Source organism: Thalia democratica, unplaced genomic scaffold, assembly GCF_965202585.1.
Source record: "Thalia democratica unplaced genomic scaffold, ktThaDemo2.hap1.1 HAP1_SCAFFOLD_447, whole genome shotgun sequence".
Lineage (NCBI taxonomy): Eukaryota > Metazoa > Chordata > Thaliacea > Salpida > Salpidae > Thalia > Thalia democratica.
In genome coordinates this window covers 50,001-60,000 of record NW_028139501.1, presented here as the reverse complement: position 1 = coordinate 60,000, position 10,000 = coordinate 50,001, and the positions used below count along the sequence as shown (strand labels likewise).

The following is a 10,000-nucleotide window of genomic DNA, read 5'->3' as shown; positions in this document are numbered from 1 at the left end:
CGAGCCGAAGCTAATCGAACGCCTATAACACTCTTCCGAAGAAGAGCTACCTTGCGAACGACCAAAGTCAGCCCAGCAACCGGTCGCGGCCCTCGCCGAACGCTAGTGCAGCGCCGCGACGCCAGCGCAACCGTAAGAGTCTCCGAAGATCACTCAAACAGTAGGACAGCTCTCGCAGCGCCTGAAAACGTCCGGCGACTCGATGGGCGCCTCCGTTTGCCTCCAAGCGGTTTCACGTACTCTTTAACTCTCTCTTCAAAGTGCTTTTCAACTTTCCCTCACGGTACTTGTTCGCTATCGGTCTCGAGCCAGTATTTAGCCTTAGATGGAGTTTACCACCCGCTTAGGGCTGCATTTCCAAACAACCCGACTCCGGGAAAACCGCTAGGACGAATTACGACCGCCGCCAAGGGCCTAACACCCGCTCTGGGAAAAGGCCTCGATCAGAAGAACGTGGGCAGTCGTTGGTTCGCCGCATGCTGAATTCCATACGCTACATTTCCTCGCCCTCCAAAAAGGCTCGGATTTAGCGCTGGGCTTTTCCCGCTTCACTCGCCGTTACTAGGGGAATCCTTGTTAGTTTCTTTTCCTCCGCTTAGTGATATGCTTAAGTTCAGCGGGTCGTCCCGCCCGATCTCAGGTCAAAAGTGATGTACTATAAAAGTACATGCGCTTTGTACGTCGGCCTTTTGAAGTCACTTAACTTATTCTCGAGCACCTACCGTCGTTGCTACCTCACCCGAGGCCAGCAGGCTGCTCACGCTTCAGCTGTGAAATCGCCAGACCAGCTGTCTTTGACGACACGCTCCTTAATTAAGAAACGAGTCGCAGGCACTTTCAAACTAATGAAAGGATCGGTGTGTTAAAGACCCTGAGACGGACGTGGCCCCAGGATTACCCGAGGCCGCAATACGCGTTCAGAATATCGATGCTCAATGTGTCCTGCAATTCACATTACTTCTCGGAGCTAGCTCCGTCCTTCATCGACGCTCGAGCCGAGTGATCCACCGCTAAGAGATCTCTCGTGTTAATCAATCTCAATGCAACCAAAAAATTGTGTTCAAAAAGAAGCGGCCGCGCCAGCACTTGCGTGCTGAATTATTACTCCCGCTGTCAGGAAGCAACGCGACCGAACTATAACAGTTACAGGGCTCGGTCCCTTCGAAGAAGAGACGTCGCTTGAAATCAAATTTCGATTCGTTAATGATCCTTCCGCAGGTTCACCTACGGAAACCTTGTTACGACTTTTACTTCCTCTAAATGATCAAGTTCGATCGTCTTTTCGAACACCGGCGAGTGCGTTGCCGCACGTACCAGGCTCAATCGGAGGACCTCACTAAACCATTCAATCGGTAGTAGCGACGGGCGGTGTGTACAAAGGGCAGGGACGTAATCAACGCAAGCTAATGACTCGCGCTTACTGGGAATTCCTCGTTCAAGGGAAACAATTGCAAGTCCCTATCCCTAGCACGACCGGGGTTCAACGGATTACCCGGACCTTTCGGCCTAGGGAACACACGATGATCCGGTCAGTGTAGCGCGCGTGCGGCCCCGAACATCTAAGGGCATCACAGACCTGTTATTGCTCAATCTCGTGTGGCTAAACGCCACTAGTCCCTCTAAGAAGTTGTCTCCGACCCAATGGGTCGAGCAGCTATTTAGCAAGTAAGAGTCTCGTTCGTTATCGGAATTAACCAGACAAATCGCTCCACCAACTAAGAACGGCCATGCACCACCACCCACAGAATCAAGAAAGAGCTCTCAATCTGTCAATCCTCGCTGTGTCCGGGCCGGGTGAGATTTCCCGTGTTGAGTCAAATTAAGCCGCAGGCTCCACTCCTGGTGGTGCCCTTCCGTCAATTCCTTTAAGTTTCAGCTTTGCAACCATACTTCCCCCGGAACCCAAAGACTTTGGTTTCCCGGAAGCTGCCGGACAGTTCTTAAGTTCGACACTGCCCGATCGCTAGTCGGCATCGTTTAAGGTCAGAACTAGGACGGTATCTGATCGTCTTCGAACCTCTGACTTTCGCTCTTGATTAAAGAAAACATTCTTGGCAAATGCTTTCGCAGTCGTTCGTCTTGCGCCGATCCAAGAATTTCACCTCTAACGGCACAGTACGGATGCCCCCGTCCGTTCCTATTAATCATTACCTCGTGCTCCGAAAACCAACAAAATAGAACCGAGGTCCTATTCCATTATTCCATGCAACATTATACAAGCGTAAAGCCTGCTTTGAACACTCTAATTTTTTCAAGGTAAACTTGCCGGACCACCGCAACACTCAGTTAAGAGCACCGCGAAGGCACCGACCAACAAGAACAACGAGGCCAGTGCTAGCCTTTCGACCGACCAACCTCGCCGTCCCTATATCCAACTACGAGCTTTTCAACCGCAACAACTTAAATATACACTTTTGGAGCTGGAATTACCGCGGCTGCTGGCACCAGACTTGCCCTCCAATGGATACTCGTTAAAAAGTTTAAAGTGTACTCATTCCAATTGCAGGACCTCGTACGAGGTCTGCATTGTTATTTTTCGTCACTACCTCCCCGAGCCGGGAATGGGTAATTTGCGCGCCTGCTGCCTTCCTTGGATGTGGTAGCCGTTTCTCAGGCTCCCTCTCCGGAATCGAACCCTGATTCTCCGTCACCCGTTACAACCTCGGTAGGCCGATACCGTACCGACGATAGTTGATAGGGCAGTTGCTTTAATGAGATGTCGCCAGCACTAGGCCGTGCGATCCGCAAGCTTATCCAGAGTCACCATTGTAACGACCCGAAAGCCGGTTAGTTTTGGTCTGATAAATGCGCGCCTCACGTCAGTTCGGCGCTTTACGCATGTATTAGCTCTAGAATTGCCACAGTTATCCATGTAAAAGCGTACAATCAAATGAACCATAACTGATTTAATGAGCCATTCGCAGTTTCACTGTACGTGAGCTCGTACTTACACTTGCATGGCTTAATCTTTGAGACAAGCATATGACTACTGGCAGGATCAACCAGATAACTATCCGAGGGCGTTTAAACCCGTTGCTCGACTGAGCGTTTTTACTGTATAAATACAGACCTTTTCTATCACTCGGCTTAAAAGCCTTGCGAACGTTACTGAAAGTCGGCGCCGGCCTTTTGCTGTTTAAAGCGCCAGCCCGCGTCGACTGCAGCATGCAGCTATACAACTGACTGTTCTTTCTCCCGACCAACCGTTTGCCTTCTGCCGGTTAACTCGTCAGCAGCAACACGCCATCTGTCTGCTGCAGTTACCCGCCTCGAGCCGTGCCTGCCTGCGTCGGCTACTCGTCTCGACGACTTCGCAAAGCTATAAGCCTACCGCCGCTGGACGCTTGTAGTTTTTCATACGCTGCTCCAATGCGTTTACATAGCACGTTCGCCGCCGCTGCAATAGCCGCGCCTCGGGTGCTAAACAGTAATGCTTTAAGCCCGCTTTCTCGTCAAGTCGACCGAACGCACAAACACGTCTCTCTCACTAGTGTAAAGTAATGCATACGTGTATGATGCTCAAATGTTGCTGTTGAACTTTTTTTGCCGATTTTTTCCGATTTTTTTCAATTTCTTTGTTTCTTTTCGATTATTTTAATGTTTTAAGCTTATTTATGCTACGTTTAAATGTTTTAATACTTTTTTATACTTTATTTAATATGTTTAAAAGAAATAAATAAATAAAAATATGTATAAACTACTTTTTTTAATGTTTTAAATATATATATTTATTATAAATAAACTTTATTTGTATTATTTTTTATTTAAGCGTACTTTTTAAATCTTTATATTTGTTTTATCGTTTTAAGCACATTGCGATAAGTATAATAAACAAAAAATTGAATAAAAATAATAATAATAAAAAAAAAAAAAAAAAACATAAGCTTATTTTATATGTTTTATTTTATTTTTATTTAAACTTACTTTTCAAACCTTAATACTCGTTTTATTTTTTTAAGCAGATTGCGATAAATATAATAAACAAACAATTAAATGAAAATAAAATAAAAAAATCAAACATAAGCTTATTTTATATGTTACATTTTATCTTTATTTAAACTTACTTTTTAATATAGTTGTTTTATTTTTTAAGCACATCGCGATAGATATAATAAACAAACAATGAAATAAAAATAATAATAATAATAATAATAATAATAATAATAATAATAATAATAATAATAAATCATAAGCTTATTTTGTATGTTTCATTTTATTTTATTTAAAACTTACAATTTAAACCTTTGTATTTGTTCTATTCTTTTAAGCACATCGCGATAAATATAATAAGCAAACAATTTAATAAAAGTAAAATAAAAAAATCAAACATAAGCTTATTTTATATGTTTCATTTTATCTTTATTTAAACTTACTTTTTAAACCTTTATAGTTGTTTTATTTTTTAAGCACATCGCGATAGATATATTAAACAAACAATGAAATAAAAATAATAATAATAATAATAATAATAATAAAAAATCATAAGCTTATTTTGTATGTTTCATTTTATTTTATTTAAAACTTACAATTTAAACCTTTGTATTTGTTCTATTCTTTTAAGCACATCGCGATAAATATAATAAGCAAACAATTTAATAAAAGTAAAATAAAAAAATCAAACATAAGCTTATTTTATATGTTTCATTTTATCTTTATTTAAACTTACTTTTTAAACCTTTATAGTTGTTTTATTTTTTAAGCACATCGCGATAGATATATTAAACAAACAATGAAATAAAAATAATAATAATAATAATAATAATAATAAAAAATCATAAGCTTATTTTGTATGTTTCATTTTATTTTATTTAAAACTTACAATTTAAACCTTTGTATTTGTTCTATTCTTTTAAGCACATCGCGATAAATATAACAAGCAAACAATTAAATAATAATAATAATAATAATAAAAAAATCATAAACTTATTTTATATGTTTCATTTTATTTTTATTTAAACTTACTTTTTTAACCTTTATAGTTGTTTTATTTTTTAAGCACATGGCGATAAATATAATAAGCAAACAATTAAATAAAAATAATAACAAATAAATAAAACAATACGGCTAAACTATAAAAAGAAAACTAAATAACTGATAAATACTTGTAAAACATTATTTGAAAAATGTATTTTGAAACACAACACGATTGATTTATAAATAATAATATATTTTTAATTTGTGTAGTTCATTTAAAGTAGTCTCCCTTTTTGCTTCTGGTTTTATTAGAGTTATATATAACAATAAATGGTGTAGTTTATTTAAAGTAGTCTCCCTTTTTGCTTCTGGTTTAATTAAAGTTATATAACACATACTATAGTAAGTTAAATAAACTATAGTAACTTTATAAAACTACTTTACAAAATACATTTGTATAATTTAATAACTTTAAAATAACTATCAAGAATAAAATAGAATAGCTTTAAGTTTAGTATACAATTGGTATGTAAATTGTGTAGTTTATTGAAAGTAGTCTCCTTATTTGCTTCTGGTTTTACTTGAGTTACATAACGTTAAATAAACATACTTAATAAACGTAACCATCAATACTGTCATTTTAATAAAACTAAGTACAAATACATTGAATTAACATAGAACTTTAAAAAGCCTTCGCTAGTATCTGTTGGTAACAGTAAATAACCTATTATGACTCACAATACAAGAGTGCGAAATTTATTTTTCATTTGATTTTTCAGGTATTTATTTATTTGTGGAAATAAACTTTTTTATTACATTAGAAACTAATTGAATTTTTCCTATAACTATACCTATTATTATATTTAGTATGCTTAAAAGTAATAAAATGACACGTCGCGATTATATAATAAACAAACAATCAAACAAACAAAGAAATAAAAAAAAAAAACTATTTTTTTAAACTTATATTTCAACTATATGTCTTATTTTATTTTCATTTAAACTTACTTTAAACCTCTGTATTTGTTATATATATTTCAACACAATACGATTAAACTATAAGACAAACAACAAAATAAAATAATCACATTAATAAATACACTAAGCAAATAGCTAGAATAAATATAAACAGTTCACAATATATACAATATATTTCTTCCATTTTTAAGTTACTTGTTAAACATATTTATTTAAAAATGTTTCTTTAGAATATAAAACTAACAGTTCTACAAATAAAGAAATTAAAAAGCCAATACACATAACACTAACTTTTCATAAATTAGATATGCAAATATGAACAAATAATAACTAAATTCTAAAGCTTTTGTAAACTGTGAACTTATAAACTTATAATAATAATTGCATATTCACTATTCACAATAGCTTTTTATTTAGTACACAACTGGTCTGTAAATTGTGTAGTTTATTGAAAGTATAATCCCGTTTTGCTTCTGGTTTAAATAAAGTTATACAACACATACTAAAGTAAATTAAATAAAGTAATTCACTACTATCGTATTAAATAAAACCAATTTACAAAATACATTAATTTAAATTAAAGTGAACTTTGAACTTATAATAATAATTGCATATTCACTATTCAGAATTTCTTTAAATTTAGTACACAACTGGTCTGTAAATTGTGTTGGTTCTATTCAAGTACTCTCCTTGTTTGTTTTGTTTTAGTTGTATTTATTTTTAGATACTAGCACATTCAATACACATAATAAAGTAAACCAAATAAACTCTATTAATTTAAACTAAGTACAAATACATTAAGTTAATACAAAACTTTAAAAAGCTTTTGCTAGTATCTGTTGGTAACAGTAAATAACTTATTATGACTCACAATACAAAAGTGCAAAATTTATTTTCGTTTGATTTTTCAAGTAGCCACGCTTTTATTTGTTTTTGGACAAAAAGACTTTAAAGTTTTAGTATAAAAGACTAATTGTATTAATTTTAACTCAGAAAATTGTACTCTACAAGATGGTGCCATTATTTTTTCGATATCTCAAACTGGTCAAACCACTTTTTTAGCGCTCTAATTGGTTTAAACAGCAAATAACGTTATCTGATTGGCTTACGTTTTTATTTGCTAATAACTAGAATTTACTTTTCTTTTAAGCGTTAAAGAAATGTAAATAAACGAGTAATAAGTATAAATAGGTCAGAAAGAAAAATAGTACAAAAAAGATGAATTCAAAAAGCAAAGGCCTACGGCACGTGGTATTCCCAAGCGGTCACCCATCTAAGTACTAACCACGCCCGACACTGCTTAACTTCCCAGATCGGACGAGATGGGGTGTGCTCAGTGTGGTATGGTCGTAGGCGTTTGAAGGCGTTTACAAGCCTTTATAAACCCTTCGGTTTATTTAAAAAACCTATTTGCACTTGATTTACAATCAATTTGATATTTTAAAATTATTCCTTATAAAATTTTAACCTGAATTAACTTTTTTTTGTTTTTTTAATCAACAGTTACTCCCAAACTGTACTAAAACTGTATTGTAACTGTACAAAAGTGTTTGTTTAAATAATTGTTATCTATAAATTACCTAAGACCAGGAAAAGTAGAAGTAAAGTTTATTGAATTATTAAATAAATAAAATAAAATCGTAAAATAAAATAATACAATATGTTTACAATTTGTCATTGATCTATCCATTTATGTTATTGCATTACAAATACAAACATTGCATACATTCAAGAGTATTATTCATCAATCTTTTCAATATAATAAGTTTTAAATTTATATTTATTTTTAAATAATTCCTGACATTTTAGATTACCTGAGATTTTTTTTTTAATTAAATTAATTTTAGTAATTAAATACTTGACGTTCTATTTTGTTTAATTTGATAACTCAACCATGTTTATTTTTTTTACTAATTTAAAAGAACTATTAAACTAAAAGACATTACATACAGCTTCTAAAAGTTTTAAACACCTTAAAAAATATTATTATTTTAAAGATATATTAAAGAACTAAACAGATATTACTCCTAAAAAATCTTGTTAATAATATATAAAAAGTACTCAAAGTCAGACTCGGAAATATATATACTATGTATATAAATATGTATATCTTACTTGAAGTTCACTGTAATTGACACTGTATAACAAAATTATAAAAATCAACCTATTTATATAGCAAAATATTTCTTTATCTTTGTCGTGGCGCGGTGGGTCAGTGGTCTTATCAGCTGACTCATAAGCAGAAGGTTGTAAGATCGAATCCCGCTAGTCGTCACGAAACACCACTATCGTTCAATGTTCGGGCTTCAAATTCTTTGAGATTATACTGTACTATTTATCTATCTAACTAATCTATCTAACAAATGTTGTTCAATCTAGGTTGTGGGTACTTGGGTCGAGTAATGCCTTTGACTTACAATCTGTTGTGGATTGACAATATTCCTCTATCTATCAATAAACAAATCTATCTAATAAATGTTGTTCAATCTAGGTTGTGGGTACTTGGGTCGAGTAATGCCTTTGACCTACAATCTGTTGTTGATTGTCAACATTCCTCTATCTATCAATAATGATTATATTCAATAATAAATGTTGATTAATTCAGTTGTAAGAAAACCAGTGCGCTGGTTAGGTTGGGTAAGGCCTTCGACTTACAATCTTGGGGATTATCAACGTTCATCACAAGTACAGTAACGATCTCATTGAATTTCCAGTTGGAACATTGGATTGTAGTGGTGGCCTACTTTGTAGGTTTTTTGCCTAGTTTGTTTTTTGCCTAGTTTGACAAACTATTGTATATATATTGTATAACTTTATTTGTATTATTTTTTATTTAAATTACTACTTATTATTAAAGAATTAAATTTTCTTAGAAAAAAAAACTATGTATTTTAACTAATGCTTATTTTATATGTTTTGTTTTATTTTTATTCTAACTTACTTTAAACCTCTGTATTTTTTATACAATACGATTGAACTATATAACAGAAAAATAATTAAATAATCAAACTATTGAATAAGCAGTTAATTAGTGTGTTTTTTTATGCTTCTTTCATTTTTAACTTACTTGTTAACCATATTTCTTTTATTAAAGTATAAAACTAACAGTTACTAAAATAAAATAATCATAAAGTCAATACACAAAACACTAACTTTTTATAATTTAAATATGCAAACATGAATATAGTTATGAATCTATTATTTATTCAAATAGAATTATTCAAAGCTTATAATTATAAAGCTTTTGTATAATGTTTCAATTACAGTGAACTTTAAGTAAGATAAGTTTTTTTTTTTGTAATAACTACAAAATTGGTATTTTAGTTTATTATTAGTAACTAAATACTTATATTTATTATATTTAAAAAAAAACATCTATACTAACTCTAATTTCAAAGCATATTAAAACATACAAATTTTACCAACTAAATATTTATTTTTATTTTAATTATTATAACTTTCAAACATAAGCTTGTATACCTTATATACCTATATACCTCATATAGTAGGCTTGACATAACATAACATTATTTAATTCTTTTTGTTTGAAATAAACTCATTTAGTTATTAGTAAATTACAACATAAATGCTTATAACAATATAACTAAGATTTAGCTTTTGAGTTAGTAAACTTTGATAGTTTTCTTTTAATAGTTTAATAGTCCTTATTTAAGTTCAAACAAAATTGCTATATATTTAATACACATACAAAAGTAAACTAAGTAAACGTAATTCAATAGTTTCTATTAAGTAAAAGTAATTACAAATACATTAAGTTAATACAAAACTTTAAAAAGCTTTTGCTAGTATCTGTTGGTAACAGTAAATAACTTATTATGACTCACAATACAAAAGTGCAAAATTTATTTTCGTTTGATTTTTCAAGTAGCCACGCTTTTATTTGTTTTTGGACAAAAAAACTTTTAAGTTTTAGTATAAAAGACTAATTGTATTAATTTTAACTCAGAAAATTGTACTCTACAAGATGGTGCCATTATTTTTTCGATATCTCAAACTGGTCAAACCACTTTTTTAGCGCTCTAATTGGTTTAAACAGCAAATAACGTTATCTGATTGGCTTACGTTTTTATTTGCTAATAACTAGAAT

At 32.4% G+C, this 10,000-nt stretch overlaps 4 non-coding genes across 4 annotated transcripts in view; all 4 read right to left on the bottom strand.

Moving 5' to 3' along the window:
• Nucleotides 1-644, bottom strand: part of LOC145846461 (large subunit ribosomal RNA) — a 3,631-nt gene extending 2,987 nt beyond the window's left edge. The window contains exon 1 of the ribosomal RNA XR_014370786.1: nt 1-644. This exon is cut by the window's left edge and continues 2,987 nt beyond it. This is a non-coding gene — a ribosomal RNA (large subunit ribosomal RNA).
• Nucleotides 645-866: 222 nt separating this feature from the next.
• Nucleotides 867-1,019, bottom strand: LOC145846440 (5.8S ribosomal RNA). The gene has a single exon (XR_014370767.1). It is a non-coding gene; the product is annotated as a 5.8S ribosomal RNA (ribosomal RNA).
• Nucleotides 1,020-1,201: 182 nt separating this feature from the next.
• LOC145846458 (small subunit ribosomal RNA) lies at nt 1,202-3,009 on the bottom strand. Its single transcript, XR_014370783.1, has one exon. It is a non-coding gene; the product is annotated as a small subunit ribosomal RNA (ribosomal RNA).
• A 4,119-nt stretch (nt 3,010-7,128) lies between these two features.
• LOC145846463 (5S ribosomal RNA) lies at nt 7,129-7,247 on the bottom strand. Its single transcript, XR_014370788.1, has one exon. It is a non-coding gene; the product is annotated as a 5S ribosomal RNA (ribosomal RNA).
• Nucleotides 7,248-10,000: the final 2,753 nt, after the last annotated feature.